This window comes from Corvus hawaiiensis, chromosome 2, assembly GCF_020740725.1.
Source record: "Corvus hawaiiensis isolate bCorHaw1 chromosome 2, bCorHaw1.pri.cur, whole genome shotgun sequence".
In the NCBI taxonomy this organism is placed as follows: Eukaryota; Metazoa; Chordata; class Aves; order Passeriformes; family Corvidae; genus Corvus; species Corvus hawaiiensis.
The window spans coordinates 21287930-21304550 of NC_063214.1; the positions used below are offsets into that span (position 1 = coordinate 21287930).

The 16621-nt window shown below is 38.7% G+C and overlaps 1 long non-coding RNA gene across 8 annotated transcripts in view; it reads left to right on the plus strand.

Annotated features, from left to right (window-relative positions):
* Positions 1-6806, plus strand: part of LOC125321857 — a 30142-nt gene extending 23336 nt beyond the window's left edge. For all 8 annotated transcript variants that reach the window (XR_007201712.1, XR_007201708.1, XR_007201707.1 and 5 more), the window contains one exon: positions 817-6806. This is a non-coding gene — a long non-coding RNA (uncharacterized LOC125321857). The remainder of the gene's footprint in view (positions 1-816) is intronic.
* Positions 6807-16621: the final 9815 nt, after the last annotated feature.

Here is a 16621-nt window from a genome sequence, read left to right on the forward strand (position 1 = left end):
TAAAATAAGGTAGTAATTTTTACTACTGCTAAGCCCAGGCTCTTTGTTAAAGCTGGCCTGGGTTTTCTTAAGTTCCTGGATATCTGGCAATTTTGCATGCACTGAGATCAGCCATTTAAACTGTCACATGGAATAATGTAGGATAGCTTTGATGGATAGTTTGCAGAACACATATTATCCCTGTTTCAGAACTAGCTGACATGTCTGATAACCATTATACCATGCTTTACCTCATTTTTATGTGTTCAGATAGGTAGTTCATTACTTTTAACACTTCTCATCATGCCTGAGTGGTGACAGTAATAGCTTCAGTATTGCTTTCTATTTGTAGGAACGTGTTGTTAAGAACTGGAGTAAGTTACATCTGTCCTGATCCTTTCCCTCCTTGGAAAGCATGACATTGCTTCCTCTCCTCATCCCTTTAATCATCTGTTGGGCCTTGTTGGCAATAGCTACATCAACACACTTGGGGAAATGGCATAGCTAAGCCTTGTCAAAACTCACTTGAAAACTCACTGTGGCCACAAGAGAGGAACAAGAGCACTTCATGCTCTTCCTCATGCTGGGCCCTTTGCATCCCCTGACAGCACCTTGCTCTTCAGGAGCTCTTTGTTTTCTTTAATTCTGGGGGATTTGAGGGCAGTTTTGGTGTTGGGTTTGGTTTTCTGTTGTTGTGTTTGGGTTTGGTTTTCTTTGGTGGGGGAGTGGGGTTTTTTTGTTTGTTTTGATTTTTTTTTTTTTTTGCCTTAAGTTAGAAGCTTGCCTGTCTTGTTTTGTGAACTAACAATTCTTGACTTTCCTTGACTTCTACACCAGACATCTAGCTCTATGATTAACTTTTGTAGCTGGTCTGATTTCATTGTGATTGATAATCAACTTTCTCTTACGGCAAAGAAAGTTACAGTACTGCACAAAGAAACTACATAAAACCATCTTTCTGGGGCATCTGTACTGATAAGCAACAGTGCACATGGACAGAAGATAATCAATGCCAATTACACTGCGAAAAAGCCTCTGCTATTCTCAAATGGTAACTTCTATCACCTCTGTAATAAAGGCCTGCTACAAGCTCTGTTACAAATCCCTGTTCTTCTGAAATATATAACAGTTCTCTAAGATAAAGCTTTGTATAATAAATGTAATATCCAAGAGCAAGTGTGAAATTACCCACTCACTTTCCAGCAGGCAATAAAACAGGGCAGTTGAAGCAGTTATGTGCCATACGTAAATGACAGGAAATTGTAGGCTGGTAGGAATCTGTTCCTCTGGTCAAGCAGGGTTTTCAGTTTCTGTCTCCAGTAGACAGCCTGCACTCCACTGAGTGCTTTCCCTGCAAAATCAGTCTTGTTTCTGCTTCTTCCTTTTGGACTTAGCATGTCCAAGGGCAGAATGAGCAAAGAGGCTGACCACGCACTGCCCTGGGAGGCTTAAGCTGCTTCTGTTTCTTCAGATTTTCACAGCAGCTGTGAACAGGGTTCTTCCATTCTCATTAGTTCAGCCATTTCTCTTACAGGTCTCTGTATCTGGTTATGATGTTATTTAGTAACCAGCAGCAGACAGACAATTCAAGATAATTAAGTCAGTCAAAGCAGTTGCAAAAAGTTTAATCTTTTTCACCAGATCTAGTAAAATGCTTTGTATGTACTTACATATATACATCCCTTTGTTCTATGTTGCATGTTGTAACACACAACAACGCTTGCTAGTGTGCCCCAGCCAAACCATTTTTAGTTATTTTTACCAGAGCCCTCAGAGTAGGACCAGGCTGGAATTACTCTCACTGGCTTCACCTGCCCTTTCCACCTTCAGCTGCAGCACATCAGCACCAAAAGGGTTTTTAAGCTCCAGTTTGAAGGTTTTGGGGGTGGGATAGGTATAGATTTTGATGTTTTGGTTTCCTGGACTAACTTGATTGCTGATCACTGGATGGGTTTTGTTGCTGTCATCATCTTGATGCTGCTTGCCTGGCTCAGGAGCCCCACCTGTTAGAGCCCTCAGGAATTCATCAAGGACTGAAAGGTAAACTATGCTGAATTGGGAAAGAAAAAGCTGAAAAACTGAATTCCAAGACAGCAAGGAATAGCTAAAAAGGACTGTGCTCCACTGGATTAAAACCAATCATATTATCAGAAAAGTGCGTGCGGAGCTCAGGGACAAAATAGAGAAACCAATCAAGCAATGTGTGATCTCATGCACAGCAGTTGCAAAATGTACGTGTATTGTATTATGGATAAGTTGTAAAATGTGTAAGTTGTGTATTATGTAAAGATTGTAAGATGTGTAAGTAAGTAAAATGCATAAGTACTGTGTTACAAAGAAGTTGTAAAAAGTGTAAGTAAGAAAATGTGTAAGTAGAGTGATACGTACATGTATAAGTACATAAGATAAGCAAGTGAAATGTATAAGTAAGCAAAGTGTATAAGTAAGGTATTATGTCAAAGTTGTGAGATGTGTTAGTGGAGTATATTTTAAACAATAAGATGCTTCTGCATAATCATATTGATTCATTGATCAGAAGGCCTGAGTTCCTGCAGTTGTGGCCGGCAACCGGCTACCCACCAGCCACTCTCTCACACCCTCACCGCATCCATCCCCCAGGAGCTGGAGGAAAGAATAGGAAGAGTAAAAGTGAGAAAAATATGTGGTTCAAGATAACGACAGTGTCATAATCTGTTTTATAATAACAATGAGCTGCTGTTTGAAAATGTATTGGATTGAAATGGGAAATAAATAATAAGGAAATATTTCTAGCTCAGCTCCACCATTTTAAACCCATTAACATCAGTGGACCTGCTTCTGATGAAAATAGAATCAAAGGTAAAGTAGGAGACAGTTGCACCTGATGAACCAGTAGCATCTGACACTTGTTAGCTACAGTCTTGTTTTTAATCAAAAGTAGGGTAGATTAACACATGGAAAACCTGAATTTATTGTACATGGCATTTTGTAAACTTCAAGATGAATCTGAAGACTTACTTCAGCATGAGGTTTTTCCTAGATTTGAGTGTGATCTTAACTGAATCTTATGCATGGGATTTTGCCTTCCATACCCACTGAAATGATTATTTTATTGTTTTAAAGATTTAAATCGTAAGTGCAGTCAATTTTGAAAAACTAATAATAATTTTACAAGCCACATTTTTCTGTAAATAAATGCCTCGATGTAAATTATATCTACAGAATTCTCATTTATTCTTGTTCATCTTCATTTACTGGTAATTTATTTTATAAATATAGGGTTAAGACAATAAATCTGACATTGTTTATGGAAAACAGCCTCAATTATTTTCAGAAAGAAGACTTTAAAAGAAGTGATTAAACACCTATTCTCTAAACTGCCAAAAAAAACCCAAAAGAAGGGGTTATTCTAAGACCCTGCTATTCACCCAGTGTATTAAAATCTAGGGTTTGTCCAAGGTTTCAGATCCCTTAATCATGCTAGCTTAGCTTCAGTGGTACATTTTTAGCATGTAGTTAGAACAGTACAATTGCTACTTCATGCAGCTGCAAGAAAATGTAGCTGCTTAACTCCAGTGTGCCAAATACAACACGTAGTCTTGCAAGGCTTGGAGCAACATCTGCTCTCATAAATTTGCTATAATAAGACTCCCTCGACCGGAGTGTTGGATGTCTGACCCTGCTCTTGTCAGGGTGGTTAAATGCAATGTAGCATTCCACCAACTGTCTTGTTCTTTTTTGGATGGATGAGTGTAAAGTCAGGTAGAGTGTGGCTGTGCAGAGGTAAGATAAATGGAAATGGCACTTCAGTAACACTAATGCAGGTACTAAAATAATATTATATCAGAATGAGGTAGTATCTGGACAAATAATTTTCCTGCAGTACCTCAATCATTTATGTGGCATCTTGAACTGCTGCTGTGTGCAGCATCAATTTCTGTACTTTAGAGTATGTATGGAAACTGGGAATTGGTGCTTTGAATTTTCTCATGTGCTTCTCTTAAAAGTCATTGAAAGGAAGCCCACCGAATAAAGTTTTTGTTTTAGCAGATTTCTCAAGTAATGTAATATTTCTGAAGATGGCACCAGTCAGAATACTGACTTGCCAGCACTGAAATACTAGATATTTTAGTGTAAAATATCCAACATTTTTTTAAAATCCAAAATACAGAACACTAGGTGTTTCTTAAAAGTTTTAGTCTGTTTCAATTTTTCCTTATTTTTGTGCAAAAGTGCCTGTTAATTGTTTGATTTTGCATGTTTAAGTTAATTAATTTCTAAAGTTTCACTCCACCAACCACTTCTTATTTGCTCTTTAATAAAATTTGCAACTCTAATTCACTTGTCTCCCTGCTACAAAAGGAATATGTTGAAGGATGACTTCTGTTCATCCCTGGCTGATACTATTGAACTCCAGTGGACAAAACAGATTATTTAATCAACATTTATTTGGCTTGCACTGTGTGTATTACACTCTACCCTACACAGCCAGGCTGTCAAGGATTCCATGCTTTTCCAAGAAACATATCCTCTTGTTCCCAAAGCACAAGCAGACATTTAATACCCGAGCTGTTTTCACTCCACTTCTTCCAAACTCTTCCAACCCTTTCTCTTCTGGAGAAGTATTAGTGCCACCATCATGTAGAAGGGCTCAAACCTACTTGAACTTATTAGCAAGTTTTCTGTCAGCTCTTTGCTTTCAATTTGCTGTGATGCCTAATTTTGTTCTGCCTGGCTGAATTGGCTGGGATAGTCATCCATTATTCCCTGCTTTCTGGACCAAGTGGGCTTTAGGATTGTGCTGCAGGGTTGGAGAAAACCAGAGTTCCCTAGTCCAGAGCCCTGTGAACAGTGTCCTCAGCCCACTGGAGCTTTCACCTGCTTCCAGAGCCCTGACTCAAAAGTAAGGACAGTGTGGTCTCCCTGATTTCAAGTTTTAGTTTGACACCTACTGTGGTAGCTTTAGCATGTTAACTGCTAAGAAGCCTTAAGAACTGCTAAGGAAGAGGACTTCTAACTTTCTTTCAGTCCTTAATTTCTTCTTTTTCTGCTCTCTGCTTATTTATGAAGAAGTCCCTGTGCAAGTGTAGGAGAACACTGGAAATGCCAACTTCTCATCCAAGGCAAATTCTATGCAAATGCTTTAGAAATCCTGCTGTGCTCACCTTGTGTACAGATTGGTTTCAATCATTTTTCAGTCTGTTTCAGAGTCTTATGCACAAATATAAACAAAATGTGAGCACTGTGAAAAATACCCAGAACATAATAAACCTCTGACCACATTTCCACCAGTCTAGGGCACGTGCTGTACAGTTTTACTCTCAGCAGAAATTCTCAGGCACACAGTGATCACTCTGGAATGTGATTTTGTAACACTGTGCTCTGGTGAGAGTTAGTTTTGAGGGCTTGGCTGTCGTTTTTTCCTATAGGGGCAGTGCTGTTCCTCCATGTGAGCAGTGATTTTAATAAGGAAGGGAACTGAGACATTCCTCCCTTAGCACACTGAATTCCTATTTTACAACATTATATAACTCTAATCCCTGTTTCAGCACTTCAGCAGGATGAAAGTGGCAGGTATTTGGCTCTTTTCCTGTCACATAACCACAGTGTAATGGTGGATTTAGCAGGGTGAAGTGAGGATTTTCATCTCTTACTACTTCTTATGCCTGTCTCTGAAGCCAGTAATAGTCATGCCCCCTGTGGGTGTTCAGGACTGGTGTTTAGGGGCCAAAAGACTGTTCCTTTTTCCGGACAGTGAGTTGAATTAAAAGTGAAGCTGCAAGTAGTTTGTCCTTGGATGAGGGAGGAAATCTTTGGTTTATTGTTGAACTCAGGGCTCAGGAAGTGGTGTAAGTTGAATATGTAAGTTTTTGGCAGATATTGTGTTTCTACCAGATATGGAGGAGGAATAAGGAGTTGAGAATATACGATTGAAACATTGCATTTAGAATTTAAAATGGATGCATTGTGGCAGCAGTGCTATCTAAATTGTCTTTGTAACTCTCTTTCACTTTTTACTGCATTTTTAATTTAGCCTGTGATGCACTACATGTGCATAGGGATAAAATACCAAACTTACTCACTTGGCAGATTGGTCTCATAAGACTGTCTGGTCTGTAGTAAAAAGCAAAGTGTTAAGTCAGGTTCTGAAGACAGGAGCAATAAGAGTTTTAGATATATTCAGCCCATTTACTCCCTGAGAAAAAAGGGGTGGTATACTAAGCAAATGTCAGAATTAGGGGCATATTCCACACTTCTGTTAACACTGACCATCAAAACTAAGAAGCTCTAAGTCAGGTCTAAAGAGTACCCAGTCTCACAGTAGGTTTCTGCCCTCCGGGAGTCTTTTACATTCAACCACTGGATAGTTTAGTAGACTCTTCTTGAAGTAAAAACATAGTCAGGAACTAAGATCAAAATGTTAAAACTTAACCAGGTTTTTTATTTAAGGACTATCAACTTATGAAATAAAAAAGTGGAGATATTAATAAGTTTTAAAGGTAAATAATAGCAAAATGGTGGCAACTACTTCCTTTAGATTGTTAAAATAATTACTCTAAGTTATTTTCTGAGAGAGAAAAACAATTTCTTAATTAGAAGAATGTTGAAGTCGCTCAAAAACATTTTCATAATTTTGACAGAGGAAAAGCTGTGTTTTGTTTTGTTACTCTTTTATTCAGTAAATGCAGTTCGTAGAAGAGCAAGAGCACTCTGCAGTTGAACCATCAGATTTTAGTTCATGCATTAAGCAGTCTCTTCAAATGTGTGTTATAAGCATGATATAGCAGCCCTATCATTATTATGTGTCTGAAACTGAGTAATGTCCAATAAAATTGCCAGAAATACCAGTGGTTCCCTAAAGTGACTTTTCTGCCAAAAGGGAGAAATGCACTAGACCCAGCCTTTCAACAGAGTTCTGTGGGAAAGGACAACAGCCTTAAGGCCAAAATCACAGGATCTGAGGTGCTACCAGCATCAGACTTGTTGCAGGTAACACTAAGTTGCAAGAAGCTGACTTCCCTTACTCTGAGTGCAGTGGCATAATAATTCAGTGTGTAAGGCAAGGTGTCACACAAGCTTGCAGTACAGTTTCTAGGTGCGTTTAGTCTCTATCTGTGGCTTTGGTTGCACTTCATTTATTGAAATGACATCCATGATTTCTTTGCTTCCATCTCAAGACACTCAGTAATTCAAGCAGGGTTATTAAGCAATGCAGATTAGGCAACATGAATATTCTGTCTGAAAGAAGTTCCTCCTTCACCCCTTTTCTCTGCTGATATTCTTACCCTCCTGACTGAACTCACAACCACTGTGCAAGCAGAGCCTTGAGAAAATACAGCCTAAAATGTCCAGTGGGGGCTACTGCAGCCCCGCAGCAGAATGCAGCTCTTCATCACCCCTTCCATGGATGGAGACAGAGTTGTGGGAGGGGATCTCATCCCCAAGATGCCAAGTGACTAAGTCAGGTGTCAGATCTGCACACATTCTGGCACCAGCGTGGCTTTCCTGCAGCTCTTAGACAAATCCCTTTCTGTGCTGTAGCTTCTTATCTGAAATAAAGGAATTGTTTTTAAAATCATGGAGTCTTTCCCTCACTGAAGTAAAATTAAAATTAAAAAGCTTTCTCTTCTGCTACTGGCACTGTGTGGAAGACACATTGATGGTGTCAGCTAGTACAGATAGAGTGTGAAGACACATGGGATAGCAAAGAGAGTTGGCCTGCAGTCCAGTTTCTTAATTTTAATCACAGCAAATTATACACTATGGTGGCCAGATGGTTTGGTATCACTTTATACAGCTGGTTGAAAAAAAACCCAGAATTAATTATCAGAAAAATTGAGAAGTTTTCAGCTACTTAAAAGTGTACTAAATTAAACACTGCCCATTAAGGAAATTTTCTGCTACTTCTTGTAGTGGAATGGTGTGCACCAAAGTCTTGTAAGCAGACTTTGTATGTATGATTTTAATCCTTCTCTATAAAGGCTCTGACCAAGTTACAAGAAGTTAAAGCCTTGCAGCACTTGAAAGCATTGGTTTCATTTGCTGCATACAGTTTGTTTCCCTCCACTCTACGAGGGGATAGCTGCACTACAAGCTGTGGTTCTTAGTAAAGGTGCCCTGAGTGAGTGACCAGGACATGGCCTTGGTGCTTTCAAAATCTTCATCACTGATGTGTATTTGCTTTTACTGTCACTGAACTTCTCAGAGATCTGCCATTATTGTTTTCCAAACATAGGCTATTAGGAGAACAGTTTGCCTGCACACCTGGAGGGGTTTTACATCTATGTTAACAGTCTGGGAACCTACAGCTGCCTGACTGTATTCACTCAGAATGCAGAGTTCCCATTTCATGGGAAACCATGGTTACCCTGACTGTGGCATTGTCACAACTTTTCCAGTGAGTTTTGTATGGGAAGTGATTGTTTATCCTGTTTTTCCATGCAGACAATGTCTGGTTTTGTCCCAATCCTCAGCTGCACTGAAATTGTGGTTGAAGCAATGTACAGGTGGCGGGGGCTGCAAGGTGGCCTTGATGGGGAGTGGCAGGGACTGTGCTGAGCACAGCCACTTCCAGCTCGCTCCACCAGACCCATCACGAGGCACAGCTGAACCCTGCAGCCACAATGGCAGTGCCCCAGGAAAAGCCCGTGTGCACAGTCAGTGAGGAGTGAGGGGGAGGCTGTGAAAAACAGCCCTGCAGACACCAAAGTCAGAGAACAAGATGTTCCAGGTGCTTGAGCAGAGATTCTCCCTGTAGGAGATCACACTGGAGCAGGCATCCACACTGCAGGAAAAGATCACAACTCGCAAGTGGACATGCCCCGAAGGAACTGTGACCCATGGAGAACCCATGCTGGAGCAGGTTGATCCTGAAGTGCTGTAGCCCATGGGAAGGAGCCACCCTGCAGAAGAGGAAAAGAATGCAGAGGAAGGAGAGGCAGAGAGGAGCTGTTACGGCCTTACCACAGCCCCCATTCCCTGCACTGCTTGGAGGGAGGAAGTAGAGGAGTCAGGAATGAACAAGTAAAGTTGAGCATGTCAAAAAGAGGAGCTTTGGGGAAGGTTTTGTTTTGTCTTTCTTTCTCTGCAAGGTACTCTATTTTAATGGAGAATAAACGAAATTAATTTTCTCCAAGTCAAGTCTGTTTTCATCATGACAGTAATTGGTAAGCAAACTCCCTCCCTTAACTCAACCCTTGAGCTTTTTCATCTTCTTTTCTCCCCTGTCCTGCTGAGGAGGAGGAATGGGAGTAGTTGGGTGGGCATCTGGCAGCCAGACACAGACAACCCACCACAATCACTTAGAAATCGTTACACTTGTGGAGTCACTCTGGGTAAGTACAGCTACTCAGCTTGATTATTTTTACCACTCCACGTTACATGTTCTTAGTTGCCATGTTTTCCTCTGTGGCCAAATTGCCACCCAGTTGTTTCTACAACTGTGCAGATGTACAATGAACTCAGAAGACAGGGCTACAGCACCATTCAGAGAAGCTGCAGGTCACTCTGTTCCCATTAATAAGCTGCTTTTTTGCAGTTTTTGCAAACTGCTAATTCAATTTAGAAGTAAAAGCTTTCAGATGCCTTTAAGGTGAAAAGTAAAGATCAAACATTTGCATGTGAAGTTTGAATTGCTTCCCCATCAAGGACACAAGAATTTGTTTTCAGGGATCTTTTCATATTTTGTCCTATGCTGCCTTAAAGCATCAGGAAAGTTCACTACCTGTGTGTGCTTACTAGGAGCCTATGTTACTGGGAGATGCCAGCAGCTGCTTGTCCAAAGTGCACATTCACATTCTTAGAGGTTTTTCACAGAAACAAACTTCAGGCTTTTAAACTTTTCCAGGAACTGATCTACAGTATTAAACACCCTGTTATCCTTCTTCTTTTGAGTTTCCTTTTAGATCAAAGGATAGGAAACTTGTAATAGTACTAGAGGGCATATTTATCTATTGTCCTGGCCTTTTACTCCAATACTGCAGACTTATTATTTTTAAATACTCCAATGTCGCCTTTAAGGCATAAGAGGACAAATCAGTTGTCATTATTCACCCACTGATGATAAAGAGTTAATTTGCTCAGCTAGGGCTTCTATACCCTCCTGAATTTAATTACTGTTCTCTCCTTTCTGTATTAGCTTTTGTTCAGTTATTTCTTCTTTACAAACTTTTTTTGACTCCTTTTATACACATGCAACACCTTGTAAATACTAATTATTTTTTCTCTCTGAATAACATTCCTTCTAAACAATTAAAATCATGCTACATCCAGGTAAAATTTTTTCTTTAAAAACATGCTACTAGATAGGTGGTATAATACTTTGTGGATGCTCTTTCCAAGAAAAAGAGCATGATTTTATTTATATTCTTGAATTTATTAACAAAAGTATGTTTAATACTTCAAAGAGGCTTCTTAAATTATGTGAAGTAGACAAACAGGTCAAGCCTAATTCAGAAAATCTGAGCGCAGCTTTAGCTTTCTGTTACTGTTGCAAAATATTTTCGCAGTCAAAACTAGCAAAAGATTAATGAAAAATTTAGTTCACTTAACTAGGTTTTGTGATTTTTTTTTTTTTTTTTGGGGGGTGGGGGTGAATACATTAATTTCTTTGCTAACAGCCTGGAAAATTTGGTCTCAAACTCATTAATGCAAAAGCAAGGATTAATATTGAGTAACTCATCAGACTGAGAGGAAATCCTCTAAGAGGTGTATCTTATGTTTTAGACAAATCATATCAACATGGTGATTTTTAAGAATTGTGATAGAAGAAAAATTAGTCTGTTAAAGGGTCTAAGTCTAACAGCTGTGGGAGCATACCTGGTTTCACAAACAGAATATGAAACTCCTACTTCATAAGCTAAAGAGCACATTTCTTTTCATTAAATAAAACCTCCAGACAGCTTTGGGACCCCAATCTTTTTTCCCCTTAGTTTCTTTTCAAATTTTGATTGGAAGTCTGAGTCAAATTTTCCAGAGCTTAGAGTTCAAGTGATTTACTCTTAATAGTGAATGCTGATATTATGACCTGTTCCATGATGATGAAAACACTTTAAAAACGCAAAAAAAGAAGTCTGCAATACATCAGCAAAATTGTCTGGAAACAATGATCTTTGCATTCTAAACTCTAACAGATTTGCTTGCCTTTATTTTAATTGCATGTGCTGATTAAGCACGTACATTCCTCTTCTAAATACACTGGAGCTGTGCCTTCTTACTCAGAGTGCAGCTTCTCTGTGCAAGTTCTCTAATGTGTATTTTTATCAGTTTTTCAGACTAAAACACAAAGGAATACTCTTTCTCAATACTTGGTTAAAAAACCACTCGAATAAGTGTTGTGCCTACTGGTATTTTTTCATCTCCTAAAGTTTGTCAAGAATTACAGCAGCCAGGAACTACCTCGAGATTGCTGTGGCAGCATGAGACAACTTTAGAGCACAGTCAGAGCTGCATAGCACAGTGGTGATGAAATTCCTCTTGAGGAATATAAACCATAAAGGGTTGAAAGACCATCATGCATCTTTCTTTTAAATTAAATTCCATGCTGGTTTTATTTTTGTGCATTGCCTCTCAGAATGTTATACCAAATGCTGATAGTAAGATAAAAAGATATTATTTTCCTTTTTGTTTTCTTTGTCCTATCCCATTATTATACCTTGCTCTCCACTATTCAGGGTCCTTCTGACAGACAAAAAACATTAGTAACAAAAGTTACAAGTTTTTTTCACTCTGAACTCACTAATGTAAAAAATTGGCATCGTGGCTGGCCAAACGTTTTGGATATGGTACTAAGTAAGTTACTGGAATTACATGAGTCCATTCTACATCGGTTGCTGCTGACCAGGCATGAACCATGGATGGACCTTACAGGCCACTGTTTGCATGTCCTCTGTCAGGGATTATTAACCATGGTGAGTTATTAGCTAGTAATTCTCTACGTGCCAATGAATATTTAAAGGAGTTCTCAGTAGAAATATATTTTAAAGGGACTTTAGGATTGCCTATATTCAGGATATAAAATGAAACAGTCTGTTTAGATTGAAAAGATCTCATACTCTTTAAAAATGAAAGAGAAAAATTCTATCCACTGCCATGTCTACAAAGCAGACTATGCTTGCAAACTGCAGCAAAGCTGTGAACTGCAAACATAGCTTTTCCAGGAAAACTTAGTTGTCTGAGGGGAAAGATGGCAGAATTACTAAAGTCCCTTCACAGGGTAAATTACATTAAATTACATTTAATTTTCAAGTATTTCTTGTTATTTAACAAAAGAAGAAGAATGTGGCTGGTTCTGGGCTTCCAGAGTTAGTAGCATGTTCATCTATAAGCACAGCTGCACACAGATAGCACAGATATTCACCTATGGATTTTTCATAGGGAAACATCCCCTGCTGCACTCTACTTGAATGTGCTCGTGTTTCCCACTGAGTCCCTCTGGGTTCATGAGAGAATCTGATGCTTTGTGTGCCATGAATTCCCCTGCCTGTTCACACTGCACTAATCTTGCCACTTAGACAATCCCAGACTCTATCCCAGGGAGGGACCGACAGATTACATGCAATTACTGGTATCAAACCAAATTATGACTTACTAAATGTCGGAATTCTTTTCAAGACTAGTGGTGTAAGCATGTTATAGATGTTCTTCAAATTGAGTTTATATTATCACTTAGCAAATATTAATTGTTAAATTGTTTCATTAATTCCTTTTGGTGAATTTTATGATATTTACTATCCTTCTGAAGAAGAAATAAGTTTTATTTATCCTATCTCTTTTTTCTACTAGGTAGAGGAAAGGGCATGGTTGCCTAATTTTTTTTTTTTTTTAATACAGAGGAGTGTGTGTTGTGTAAGAGTCCCAGAAAGATTATGGTGTCACCTTAAGACTTCATAAAGGGCTTTAGTAGCATTAGAATATTACTTAAGTAACCTTAAAAACAATTCAGAACCTACTTAGAAAACTAATTTTAAAAGGCATCTAATGAAGTTTGAGAACCACAAAAAATTATTATTAATGATAACTAGAGAAGAGGAAGAATTAAATTTTAGTTGCCATCTAATCATCTCCTCAGTGTAGGCTATCACAAAAAATTATTCTCTTATTAGCTGATATCAGTAGAACCTTGTTGTCCCTTTATGTGTCATGACTTTGGTAGCAGACAGATTTCTGCATAAGTATTATTTTGTTACATAAGAAAACAGACACAGGACCTAAGACAGCAACAAGGCAGTAAATAACTAATTTACAGGTTTATTATTGTGTATTCAGAGTTGTGTATTGTCACATGCAAGCACACTAAGAAACTTACAAGCAAATTAAATCAGAAAGTGTCCTAATAAAGAAGCATTAAACCTGTGTAAAAAAATTATCGGAAGATGCAAATAGAAACTGTACAGAAAATATAATTTACATGAATGCTTTTATGATAAATATGCAATTTACAAATAAAGTGGATTTGCCTGCATTGTACCCAGACATCCACCTAAGACAGGACCTTCAGAACACCATAATTTTTCCAAAATGATTGATCTTCAGTCAGTCAGTCTGACCACTGGTTGGATAAAGATAAGCCAGTTAAACACTCTCTGAGTCATGTCTGTTATATAAAAATAGCCACACTTCACTAGACAAAGATACTTCAGGTCCACTCTCCTGTCTCCACTCTCCTGTTTCTGGCAAAAGCCAGGAGCATGTGCCTAGGGGACAGGTACCCCTCAGTCACCCTCTCTGCTTCCAGCAGCCTATGGCCAATCATTCAAATAAGAGGTTCAACGAATGGGTTAAATGGGCTTTTCCTCCACAAAATTATCTATTTTTTTTTAAACTTACATTTCCTTTTAGCCTCCATCAGTGATAATCAGTTCCACATTATAATCACACATTCTTCTGGTTTGTTTTTATTTTTTAAGAAATCTAATTCTTTCTCAGATTATTTTGCAGGAGTATTTCAAAGAGTTGCAGAAAGACTGCCTTGAGGTTAAAGGAAAATAAGACTTTTCATTTCAGGGACCTGTGGTTTTCATGGCTACAGATAAGATCATTGCCTGTCACTGTAGTAAGGGTATCAGATAAAACTTCTAAATGGTGCTGTCTTCCTACATCTTTAAGTCCAAATGTTTTATTCCTGTGGCTTGCTAAGACTGATCATGCTAATATATAACAGTGAGAGAGACTTAGCGAGAATTTTGCTTTGGGGAAAAGCTGGGGTCAGAGTTTAGTCCTTTGAAGCTTCTTCCTAAAAGAGACGTGGATTTCTCTGTCCTGATATTGTTGTCTTCATTGTCTGCAATTCTTAAGTTTCAAATGCTTCATTAAACTTTCCCCTATATTTTATAGCATCATCCATAGAAAACTTGAAATGTCCTAGATACAGTCTGCCATCCCCTCAAAGGTTTATATTTCATAACCTATGTTAGTAGCCATGTGTCCCCACCATCACATATGAAGGTCTAAGTGCAGGTACCATCTGGAACAGTGCTAGGAGGTTCCAGGTGACCTGGGTGGTCCTTTACAATCATATTCAGAGGCAAATAAGCACATGCTTCTTTGATAGAGGCATGCTCAGGCAATAGGTTTCTGTGTGTAACTGTTGATGCTAGATTTAAGTAATTGGAATTAAATTTTGTTTTTTACTGTAATGCATAAGTTCAGTTTTCTCTTTTCAGGCCTCACATTTATGGCAGAATTTAATATATAATTTTTCATCCTTTCTTGAAGTGCCTTGCATTCTCAAAGCCCTGTCAGTCCCTCTGATAGGTATTGCTTTTCTTCTTCCATCTGCCTTTCCTCCCTTTTGTATTACGTTGCCTGCAGACCTACAATGTGAGTTCTCTGCTTCTACATTCTCCCTCATTCTACTTCTGGACTTTGTTGGAGGGTAATACACATGAAAAAATGTACTCCCCAGCTAACCTGGATGTGGACATGTAATAAATCTGAGAAAATTGTGCTTTAAATAGAAAAGTAACTTTTCCTCAGAGTGAAAGTGAGGATATTAAACGGCTAAAAAGAACAGTGTTGCCAGCATAGCCCTTCTAATCTGTGTGCACTTCATCACTATAATCCCTCAGTACTCCTAGCAGGAACATGGCCAACAAGAACTCCCTGAAAAGCAGCTTCTTCTCCTACTTGCACCTAATTCTAGCTTCCATGTTTCCATTTTACTCTGGGTTTTTGCACTGCTTCTTCAAGTCTTCTGGGCATTCTTTTTGAATTATGACCTTTGCTGATAAGCATGTCATGCTTGTTCACATGCTTATTTTGTCAAATTCTCCAGTGTAAAAGTTGAGGGGTTTTTTTCAGATTCATCAAATACATAATTTAGAATAGCTTGATGATTATCTTGAATAGTTATTTAAATAAAATGTAGATTTTTCTGACATTTTAACCTTGTCTTCCAGAAGGAAAATGACAACAAGAGTTAGGAGAGTTTTCCATGCCATAGAAAGAAATATGCACATTTTCAAGGACTGAGATGGCTTACTTTTAATATTCCCATTTATGCTGTTGCTTTTTTCAGAAGAAGGTTTGAAAATAAAAATGTACAAAACCAATTGCAGGTCACTTTATTTACTAAAAAAAAATTGTCTACAGCCTCTGAAACCTATGGTTCAAACCTTTGATTTTTTCCCTTTGAATACTGCTGTGATTTTGAGGGGTGGGGGGAAAGGAAGGCTGAGTAACATTTGAGTTTTTTAAAACTTCCTCTTTTCATTGAACAAGAAAATTGGTAGATATACACTTGGGAAATTCTGTGTCAGCATTTCCAATTCCTAACTACTGAAAATTTAGATTTGATGAAGAACAATAAAATACTGAAGATTGCCGTTTTAAGCTACCTTTCTTTTGCTTGCTGTTGTTTGTTATTAAAAATTCGGCATCCTTTGCCTGCTAGTGATATTTTGAAGTTAAGTATTTCCAAATACCACTTCACATGTTTCAGATTCTGGTTTTATTCAGTATTTCATATAGAAAATCCCTGCTGCTTCTCAGTACCGAAGGTCTTGATCTTATAACTAACAGGATGTTAGTGGGCAGCTATTTTTGCTCTGGGGAGACTGTTAAAAGTGATGCAAGGAATGACTAGAGATTAGGGGAAAAAATCACCTTTTAATAATATCTACAGTATATGTCTCTGTTGAAGTCCTCCAGGCATCCCTGTGCACTTTTCTCCCCCATCTCTCCCCCCTCAGCAGCATTGCCCTGACTGGCTGCAGACTCTGGTTTATGCAATGTAGGTGCAAATATGTGCTGAAAGACTGTTCCAGCAACAGCCCAGCTTGTTGTCTTTTTACAGTGAAGGCTTGTACCCATTTCTGAAAAATACCTTGCAATTCTGATCTTACATGATTAGCACGTCACAGCTTTTTAAGTGCCTAAAGAATGATTTCAGAATACTGGAGGACCACATGAACCTGCGTGCCATGGCCCTAAACTTTATGTATCAGGGGCAGCTTGCCCTGCTGGTTCTGCCACCAGTGCACACCCCATGGATGCACCACCATGATGCTCATCGCTCCTGGCACCTGAAAACCAGGTTGCATGACATGTCCAACAGTAGCATTCAGTTCCTTTGCCGTCCTAAAACCAAATTTGTCTCTCCTGACTGTTGACACTGCTTTTGCAACTGAACCAGCAGGAGCCTAGGGCCAGAGGAAAATTCATC